This window comes from Carcharodon carcharias, chromosome 11 (genome assembly GCF_017639515.1).
Source record: "Carcharodon carcharias isolate sCarCar2 chromosome 11, sCarCar2.pri, whole genome shotgun sequence".
In the NCBI taxonomy this organism is placed as follows: domain Eukaryota; kingdom Metazoa; phylum Chordata; class Chondrichthyes; order Lamniformes; family Lamnidae; genus Carcharodon; species Carcharodon carcharias.
Genome location: NC_054477.1, coordinates 166763035 through 166772266, shown reverse-complemented (window position 1 = coordinate 166772266; position 9232 = coordinate 166763035).

The window sequence follows — 9232 nt, the reverse complement described above, 5'->3', positions numbered from 1 at the left end:
TGAGATCTGGTGATATTGGAGTTTGAGACCTGGTGGTATTGGCCTTTGAGACATGGTACACTTGGAGTTTGAGACCTGGTGCTATCGGTGTTTGACAACTAGTGCTCTTGGTGTTTGAGACCTGGTTGTCTTGGTGTTTGCGACCTGGTGCTCTTGGTGCTTGAGACCTTGAGCTCTTGGTGTTTGAGACCTGTTTCTCTTGGTGATTGAGACCTGGTGCTCTTGGTGTTTGAAAGCCTGTTGTCTTGGTGTTTGAGACCTGGTGCTCTTGGTTTTAGAGACCTGCTGCTCTTGGTGTTTGAGACCTATTGCACTAGGTGATTCAGACCTGTTGATCTTGGTGTTTGAGAGCTGGTGCTGTTGGTGTTTGAGATTTTGTGCTCTTGGTGATTGAGACCTGGTGCTCTTGGTGTTTGAAACCTGGTGGTCTTCGTGTTTGAGACCTGGTGCTCTTGGTGTTTGAGACCTGTTTCTCTTGTTTTTGAGACCTGGTGCTCTTGGTGTTTGAGACTAGGTGCTCTCGGTGTTTGAGACCTGGTGCTCTTGGTTTTTGAGACCTGCTGCTCTTGTTGTTTGATACCTGCTGCTCTTGTTGTTTGAGAGCGTGTTGTCTTGGTGTTTGAGACCTGGTGCTCTTGGTGTTAGAGACCTGCTGCTCTTGGTGATTGAGACCTCGTGCACTGGCTGATTCAGACCTGGTGATCTTGGTATTTGAGAGCTGGTCCTCTTGGTGTTTGAGACCTGGTGCTCTTGGTGTTTGATACCTGGTAAACTTCGTGTTTGAGACCCAGTACAGTTGGTGTTTGAGGCCTGGTGCTCTTCGTGTTAGATACCTGGTGCTCTTGGTGTTTGAGTCCTGGTGGTCTTGGTGTTTGAGTCCTAGTACACTTGGTGTTTGAGATCTGGTGATTTTGGTGTTTGAGACCTGGTTCTCTTGGTGTTTGAGACCTAGTGCTCTTGGTGTTTGAGATCCGGTGATCTTGGTGTTTGAGACCTGGTGGCCTTGGTGTTTGTGACCTGCAACACTTGTTGTTTTAGACTTTGTGCTATTCCTGTTTGAGACCTTGTGCTCTGGGTAGTTGAGATTTGGTGCTGTTGGTCTTTGAGCCCTGCGGCTCTTCGTGTTTGAGAACTGGTGATTTTGGTGTTTGAGACCTGCTGCTCTTGGTGTTTAGGAACTGGTGCTCTTGGTGTTTGAGAGCTGGTTCTCTTGGTGTTTGAGACCTTGTGCTCTTGGTGTATGAGACCTGGTACTCTTTGTGTTTGAGACCTGCTGCTCTAAGTGTTTGAGACCTGGTGATCTTGGTGTTTGAGACCTGGTACACTTGGTGATTGAGAGCTGGAGCTCTTGGTGTTTGTTTCCTGGTGCTCTGGGTGTTTGAGACCTGCTGCTCCTGATATTTAAGATCAGATGCTCTTAGTATTTGAGACCTCGTTGTCTTGATATTTGAGACCTGGTGCTCTTGGTGTTTGAGACTTGGTGCTCTTGGTGTTTGAGAATGGAGATCTTGGTGTTTGAGACCTGGTTGTCAGGGTGTTTGAGAGCTGGAGCTCTTGGTGTTTGAGACCTGGTGCTCTTGCGATTTGGGACCTACTTCTCTTGGTGTTTGTGACCTGGTACATTTGTTTTTGAGACGAGGTACAATTAGCGTTTGAGACCTGGTGCTCTTGGTGTTTGAGACCTGGTGCTATTGGTGCTTGAGACCTGGTGCTATTGGTGTTTGATACCTGCTGCTCTTGTTGTTTGAGAGCGTGTTGTCTTGCTGTTTGAGACCTGGTGCTCTTGGTGTTAGAGACCTGCTGCTCTTGGTGATTGAGACCTGGTGCACTTGGTGATTCAGACCTGGTGATCTTGGTATTTGAGAGCTGGTCCTCTTGGTGTTTGAGACCTGGTGCTCTTGGTGTTTGATACCTGGTAAACTTCGTGTTTGAGACCCGGTACAGTTGGTGTTTGAGGCCTGGTGCTCTTCGTGTTAGATACCTGGTGCTCTTGGTGTTTGAGTCCTGGTGGTCTTGGTGTTTGAGTCCTAGTACACTTCGTGTTTGAGATCTGGTGATTTTGGTGTTTGAGACCTGGTTCTCTTGGTGTTTGAGACCTAGTGCTCTTGGTGTTTGAGACCCGGTGATCTTGGTGTTTGAGACCTGGTGCCCTTGGTGTTTGTGACCTGCAACACTTGTTGTTTTAGACTTTGTGCTATTCCTGTTTGAGACCTTGTGCTCTGGGTATTTGAGATCTGGTGCTGTTGGTCTTTGAGACCTGCTGCTCTTCGTGTTTGAGAACTGGTGATTTTGGTGTTTGAGACCTGCTGCTCTTGGTGTTTAGGAACTGGTGCTCTTGGTGTTTGAGAGCTGGTTCTCTTGGTGTTTGAGACCTTGTGCTCTTGGTGTATGAGACCTGGTACTCTTTGTGTTTGAGACCTGCTGCTCTAAGCGTTTGAGACCTGGTGATCTTGGTGTTTGAGACCTGGTACACTTGGTGATTGAGAGCTGGAGCTCTTGGTGTTTGTTTCCTGGTGCTCTGGGTGTTTGAGACCTGCTGCTCCTGATATTTAAGATCAGATGCTCTTAGTATTTGAGACCTCGTTGTCTTGATGTTTGAGACCTGGTGCTCTTGGTGTTTGAGACCTGTTGCTCTTGGTGTTTGAGAATGGTGATCTTGGTTTTTGAGACCTGGTTGTCTTGGAGTTTGAGAGCTGGAGCTCTTGGTGTTTGAGACCTGGTGCTTTTGCGATTTGGGACCTACTTCTCTTGGTGTTTGTGACCTGGTACATTTGTTTTTGAGACCAGGTACACTTAGCGTTTGAGACCTGGTGCTCTTGGTGTTTGAGACTGGTGCTATTGGTGTTTGAGACCTAGTGCTCTTGGTGTTTGAGATCCGGTGATCTTGGTGTTTGAGACCTGGTGGCCTTGGTGTTTGTGACCTGCAACACTTGTTGTTTTAGACTTTGTGCTATTCCTGTTTGAGACCTTGTGCTCTGGGTAGTTGAGATTTGGTGCTGTTGGTCTTTGAGCCCTGCGGCTCTTCGTGTTTGAGAACTGGTGATTTTGGTGTTTGAGACCTGCTGCTCTTGGTGTTTAGGAACTGGTGCTCTTGGTGTTTGAGAGCTGGTTCTCTTGGTGTTTGAGACCTTGTGCTCTTGGTGTATGAGACCTGGTACTCTTTGTGTTTGAGACCTGCTGCTCTAAGTGTTTGAGACCTGGTGATCTTCGTGTTTGAGACCTGGTACACTTGGTGATTGAGAGCTGGAGCTCTTGGTGTTTGTTTCCTGGTGCTCTGGGTGTTTGAGACCTGCTGCTCCTGATATTTAAGATCAGATGCTCTTAGTATTTGAGACCTCGTTGTCTTGATATTTGAGACCTGGTGCTCTTGGTGTTTGAGACTTGGTGCTCTTGGTGTTTGAGATTGGAGATCTTGGTGTTTGAGACCTGGTTGTCAGGGTGTTTGAGAGCTGGAGCTCTTGGTGTTTGAGACCTGGTGCTCTTGCGATTTGGGACCTACTTCTCTTGGTGTTTGTGACCTGGTACATTTGTTTTTGAGACGAGGTACAATTAGCGTTTGAGACCTGGTGCTCTTGGTGTTTGAGACCTGGTGCTATTGGTGCTTGAGACCTGGTGCTTTTGATGTTTGTGACCTGGTGTTCTTGGTGTTTAATTCCTGGTGATTTTGGTTTTTGGGACCTGGTGCTCTTGGTGTTTGTGACCTGGTGTTCTTGGTGTTTGAGAGCTGGTGCACTTGGTGTTTGATTCCTGGTGATTTTGGTGTTTGGGACCTGGTGCCCCTTGTGTTTGAGACCTGGTGATTTTGGTGTTTGAGACGTGGTGTTCTTGGTGTTTGAGTACTGATGGACTTGGTTTTTGAGTCTTGGTGGTCTTAATTTTTGAGATCTGGTGATATTCGTGTTTGAGACCTGGTGGTCTTGGCCTTTGAGACCTGGTACACTTGGAGTTTGAGACCTGGTGCTATCGGTGTTTGACAACATGTGCTCTTGGTGTTTGAGACCTGGTTGTCTTGGTGTTTGCGACCTGGTGCTCTTGGTGCTTGAGACCTTGAGCTCTTGGTGTTTGAGACCTGTTTCTCTTGGTGTTTGAGACCTGGTGCTCTTGGTGTTTGAGACCTACTGCTCTTGGTGTTTGATATCTGGTGCTCTTGTTGTTTGAAAGCGTGTTGTCTTGGTGTTTGAGACCTGGTGCTCTTGGTTTTAGAGACCTGCTGCTCTTGGTGTTTGAGACCTATTGCACTAGGTGATTCAGACCTGGTGATCTTGGTGTTTGAGAGCTGGTGCTGTTGGTGTTTGAGATTTTGTGCTCTTGGTGATTGAGACCTGGTGCTCTTGGTGATTGAAACCTGGTGGTCTTCGTGTTTGAGACCTGTTTCTCTTGTTTTTGAGACCTGGTGCTCTTGGTGTTTGAGACTAGGTGCTCTCGGTGTTTGAGACCTGGTGCTCTTGGTTTTTGAGACCTGCTGCTCTTGGTGTTTGATACCTGCTGCTCTTGTTGTTTGAGAGCGTGTTGTCTTGGTGTTTGAGACCTGGTGCTCTTGGTGTTAGAGACCTGCTGCTCTTGGTGATTGAGACCTGGTGCACTTGGTGATTCAGACCTGGTTATCTTGGTATTTGAGAGCTGGTCCTCTTGGTGTTTGAGACCTGGTGCTCTTGGTGTTTGATACCTGGTAAACTTCGTGTTTGAGACCCGGTACAGTTGGTGTTTGAGGCCTGGTGCTCTTCGTGTTAGATACCTGGTGCTCTTGGTGTTTGAGTCCTGTTGCTCTTGGTGTTTGAGTCCTAGTACACTTGGTGTTTGAGATCTGGTGATTTTGGTGTTTGAGACCTGGTTCTCTTGGTGTTTGAGACCTAGTGCTCTTGGTGTTTGAGACCCGGTGATCTTGGTGTTTGAGACCTGGTGGCCTTGGTGTTTGTGACCTGCAACACTTGTTGTTTTAGACTTTGTGCTATTCCTGTTTGAGACCTTGTGCTCTGGGTATTTGAGATCTGGTGCTGTTGGTCTTTGAGACCTGCTGCTCTTCGTGTTTGAGAACTGGTGATATTGGTGTTTGAGACCTGCTGCTCTTGGTGTTTAGGAACTGGTGCTCTTGGTGTTTGAGAGCTGGTTCTCTTGGTGTTTGAGACCTTGTGCTCTTGGTGTATGAGACCTGGTACTCTTTGTGTTTGAGACCTGCTGCTCTAAGTGTTTGAGACCTGGTGATCTTGGTGTTTGAGACCTGGTACACTTGGTGATTGAGAGCTGGAGCTCTTGGTGTTTGTTTCCTGGTGCTCTGGGTGTTTGAGACCTGCTGCTCCTGATATTTAAGATCAGATGCTCTTAGTATTTGAGACCTCGTTGTCTTGATGTTTGAGACCTGGTGCTCTTGGTGTTTGAGACCTGTTGCTCTTGGTGTTTGAGAATGGTGATCTTGGTTTTTGAGACCTGGTTGTCTTGGTGTTTGAGAGCTGGGGCTCTTGGTGTTTGAGACCTGGTGCTTTTGCGATTTGGGACCTACTTCTCTTGGTGTTTGTGACCTGGTACATTTGTTTTTGAGACCAGGTACACTTAGCGTTTGAGACCTGGTGCTCTTGGTGTTTGAGACTGGTGCTATTGGTGTTTGAGACCTGGTGCTCTTGGTGTTTGTGACCTGGTGTTCTTGGTGTTTGAGAGCTGGTGCACTTGGTGTTTAATTCCTGGTGATTTTGGTTTTTGGGACCTGGTGCTCTTGGTGTTTGTGACCTGGTGTTCTTCGTTTTTGAGAGCTGGTGCACTTGGTGTTTGATTCCTGGTGATTTTGGTGTTTGAGACCTGGTGCCCCTTGTGTTTGAGAGCTGGTGATTTTGGTGTTTGAGACGTGATGTTCTTGGTGTTTAGGAACTGGTGCTCTTGGTGTTTGAGAGCTGGTTCTCTTGGTGTTTGAGACCTTGTGCTCTTGGTGTATGAGACCTGGTACTCTTTGTGTTTGAGACCTGCTGCTCTAAGTGTTTGAGACCTGGTGATCTTGGTGTTTGAGACCTGGTACACTTGGTGATTGAGAGCTGGATCTCTTGGTGTTTGTTTCCTGGTGCTCTGGGTGTTTGAGACCTGCTGCTCCTGATATTTAAGATCAGATGCTCTTAGTATTTGAGACCTCGTTGTCTTGATATTTGAGACGTGGTGCTCTTGGTGTTTGAGACTTGGTGCTCTTGGTGTTTGAGAATGGAGATCTTGGTGCTTGAGACCTGGTTGTCATGGTGTTTGAGAGCTGGAGCTCTTGGTGTTTGAGACCTGTTGCTCTTGCGATTTGGGACCTACTTCTCTTGGTGTTTGTGACCTGGTACATTTGTTTTTGAGACGAGGTACACTTAGATTTTGAGACCTGGTGCTCTTGGTGTTTGAGACCTGGTGCTATTGGTGCTTGGGACCTGGTGCTCTTGGTGTTTGTGACCTGGTGTTCTTGGTGTTTGAGAGCTGGTGCACTTGGTGTTTGATTCCTGGTGATTTTGGTGTTTGGGACCTGGTGCCCCTTGTGTTTGAGACCTGGTGATTTTGGTGTTTGAGACGTGGTGTTCTTGGTGTTTGAGTACTGATGGACTTGGTTTTTGAGTCTTGGTGGTCTTAATTTTTGAGATCTGGTGATATTAGTGTTTGAGACCTGGTGGTCTTGGCCTTTGAGACCTGGTACACTTGGAGTTTGAGACCTGGTGCTATCGGTGTTTGACAACATGTGCTCTTGGTGTTTGAGACCTGGTTGTCTTGGTGTTTGCGACCTGGTGCTCTTGGTGCTTGAGACCGTGAGCTCTTGGTGTTTGAGACCTGTTTCTCTTGGTGTTTGAGACCTGGTGCTCTTGGTGTTTGAGACCTGCTGCTCTTGGTGTTTGAGACCTATTGCACTAGGTGATTCAGACCTGGTGATCTTGGTGTTTGAGAGCTGGTGCTGTTGGTGTTTGAGATTTTGTGCTCTTGGTGATTGAGACCTGGTGCACTTGGTGATTGAAACCTGGTGGTCTTCGTGTTTGAGACCTGTTTCTCTTGTTTTTGAGACCTGGTGCTCTTGGTGTTTGAGACTAGGTGCTCTCGGTGTTTGAGACCTGGCGCTCTTGGTTTTTGAGACCTGCTGCTCTTGGTGTTTGATACCTGCTGCTCTTGTTGTTTGAGAGCGTGTTGTCTTGGTGTTTGAGACCTGGTGCTCTTGGTGTTAGAGACCTGCTGCTCTTGGTGATTGAGACCTGTTGCACTGGCTGATTCAGACCTGGTGATCTTGGTATTTGAGAGCTGGTCCTCTTGGTGTTTGAGACCTGGTGCTCTTGGTGTTTGATACCTGGTAAACTTCGTGTTTGAGACCCGGTACAGTTGGTGTTTGAGGCCTGGTGCTCTTCGTGTTAGATACCTGGTGCTCTTGGTGTTTGAGTCCTGGTGGTCTTGGTGTTTGAGTCCTAGTACACTTCGTGTTTGAGATCTGGTGATTTTGGTGTTTGAGACCTGGTTCTCTTGGTGTTTGAGACCTAGTGCTCTTGGTGTTTGAGACCCGGTGATCTTGGTGTTTGAGACCTGGTGGCCTTGGTGTTTGTGACCTGCTACACCTGTTGCTTTAGACATTGTGCTATTCCTGTTTGAGACCTTGTGCTCTGGGTATTTGAGATCTGGTGCTGTTGGTCTTTGAGACCTGCTGCTCTTCGTGTTTGAGAACTGGTGATTTTGGTGTTTGAGACCTGCTGCTCTTGTTGTTTAGGAACTGGTGCTCTTGGTATTTGAGAGCTGATTCTCTTGGTGTTTGAGACCTTGTGCTCTTGGTGTATGAGACCTGGTACTCTTTGTGTTTGAGACCTGCTGCTCTAAGTGTTTGAGACCTGGTGATCTTGGTGTTTGAGACCTGGTACACTTGGTGTTTGAGAGCTGGGGCTCTTGGTGTTTGTTTCCTGGTGTTCTTGGTGTTCGAGACGTGCTGCTGTCGATATTTAAGATCTGATGCTCTTGGTATTTGAGACCACGTTGTCTTGTTGTTTGAGACCTGGTGCTTTTGTTTTTGGAGACCTGGTACACTAGGTGTTTGAGAGCTGGTGCTCCTGGTTTTTGAAACCTGCCGCTCTTGGTGTATGAGAGCTGGGGCTCTTGGTGTTTGTTTCCTGGTGCTCGTGGTGTTCGAGACGTGCTGCTCTTGTTGTTTGAGACATGGTTATCTTTGTGTTTGAGACCCGGAGATCTTGGTGTTTGAGACCTGTACATTTGTTTATGAGACCAGGTACACTTGGTGTTTGATACCTGGTGCTCTTGGTGTTTGAGACTTGGTGCTATTGGTCTTTGAGACCTGGTCCTCTTGCTGTATGAGACCTGGTACTCTTTGTGTTTGAGACCTGCTGCCTTGTTGTTTGAGACCTGGTGATCTTGGTGTTTGAGACCTGTTGGTCTTGGTTTTTGAGACCAGGCACACTTGGTGTTTGGGAGCTGGAGATCTTGGTGTTTGTTTCCTGGTGCTCTTGGTGTTTGAGACCTGCTGCTCCTGATATTTAAGATCAGATGCTCTTGGTATTTGTGACCTCGTTGTCTTGATGTTTGAGACCTGGTGCTCTTGGTGTTTGAGACTTGGTGCTCTTGGTGTTTGAGAATGGTGATCTTGGTGTTTGAGACCTGGTTGTCTTGATGTTTGAGATCTGGTGCTCTTGGTGTTTGAGACCTGGTGCTCTTGGTGTCTGAGAATGGTGATCTTGGTGTCTGAGACCGGGCTGTCTTGGTATATGAGAGCTGGAGCTCTTGGTGTTTGAGACCTGGTGCTCTTGCGGTTTGGGACCTGCTTCTCTTGGCTGTTTGTGACCTGGTACATTTGTTTTTGAGACCAGGTACACTTGGCGTTTGAGACCTGGTGCTCTTGGTGTTTGAGACCTGGTGATTTTGGTGTTTGGGACCTGGTGCTATTGGTGTTTGAGACCTGGTGCTCTTGGTCTTTGTGACCTGGTGTTCTTGGTGCTTGAGAGCTGGTGCACTTGGTCTTTGATTACTGGTGATTTTGGTGTTTGGGACCTGGTGCCCCTGGTGTTTGAGACCTGGCGATTTTGGTGTTTGAGACGTGGTGTTCTTGGTGTTTGAGAACTGGTGGGCTTGGTTTTTGAGTCTTGGTAGTCTTAGTTTTTGAGATCTGGTGATCTTGGTGTTTGAGACCTGGTGGTCTTGGAGTTTGAGACCTGGTACACTTGGTTTATGAGATCTGTTGCTATTGGTGTTTGCGACCGGGTGCTCTTGGTGTTTGAGACCTGGTGCTCTTGGTGTTTGAGAC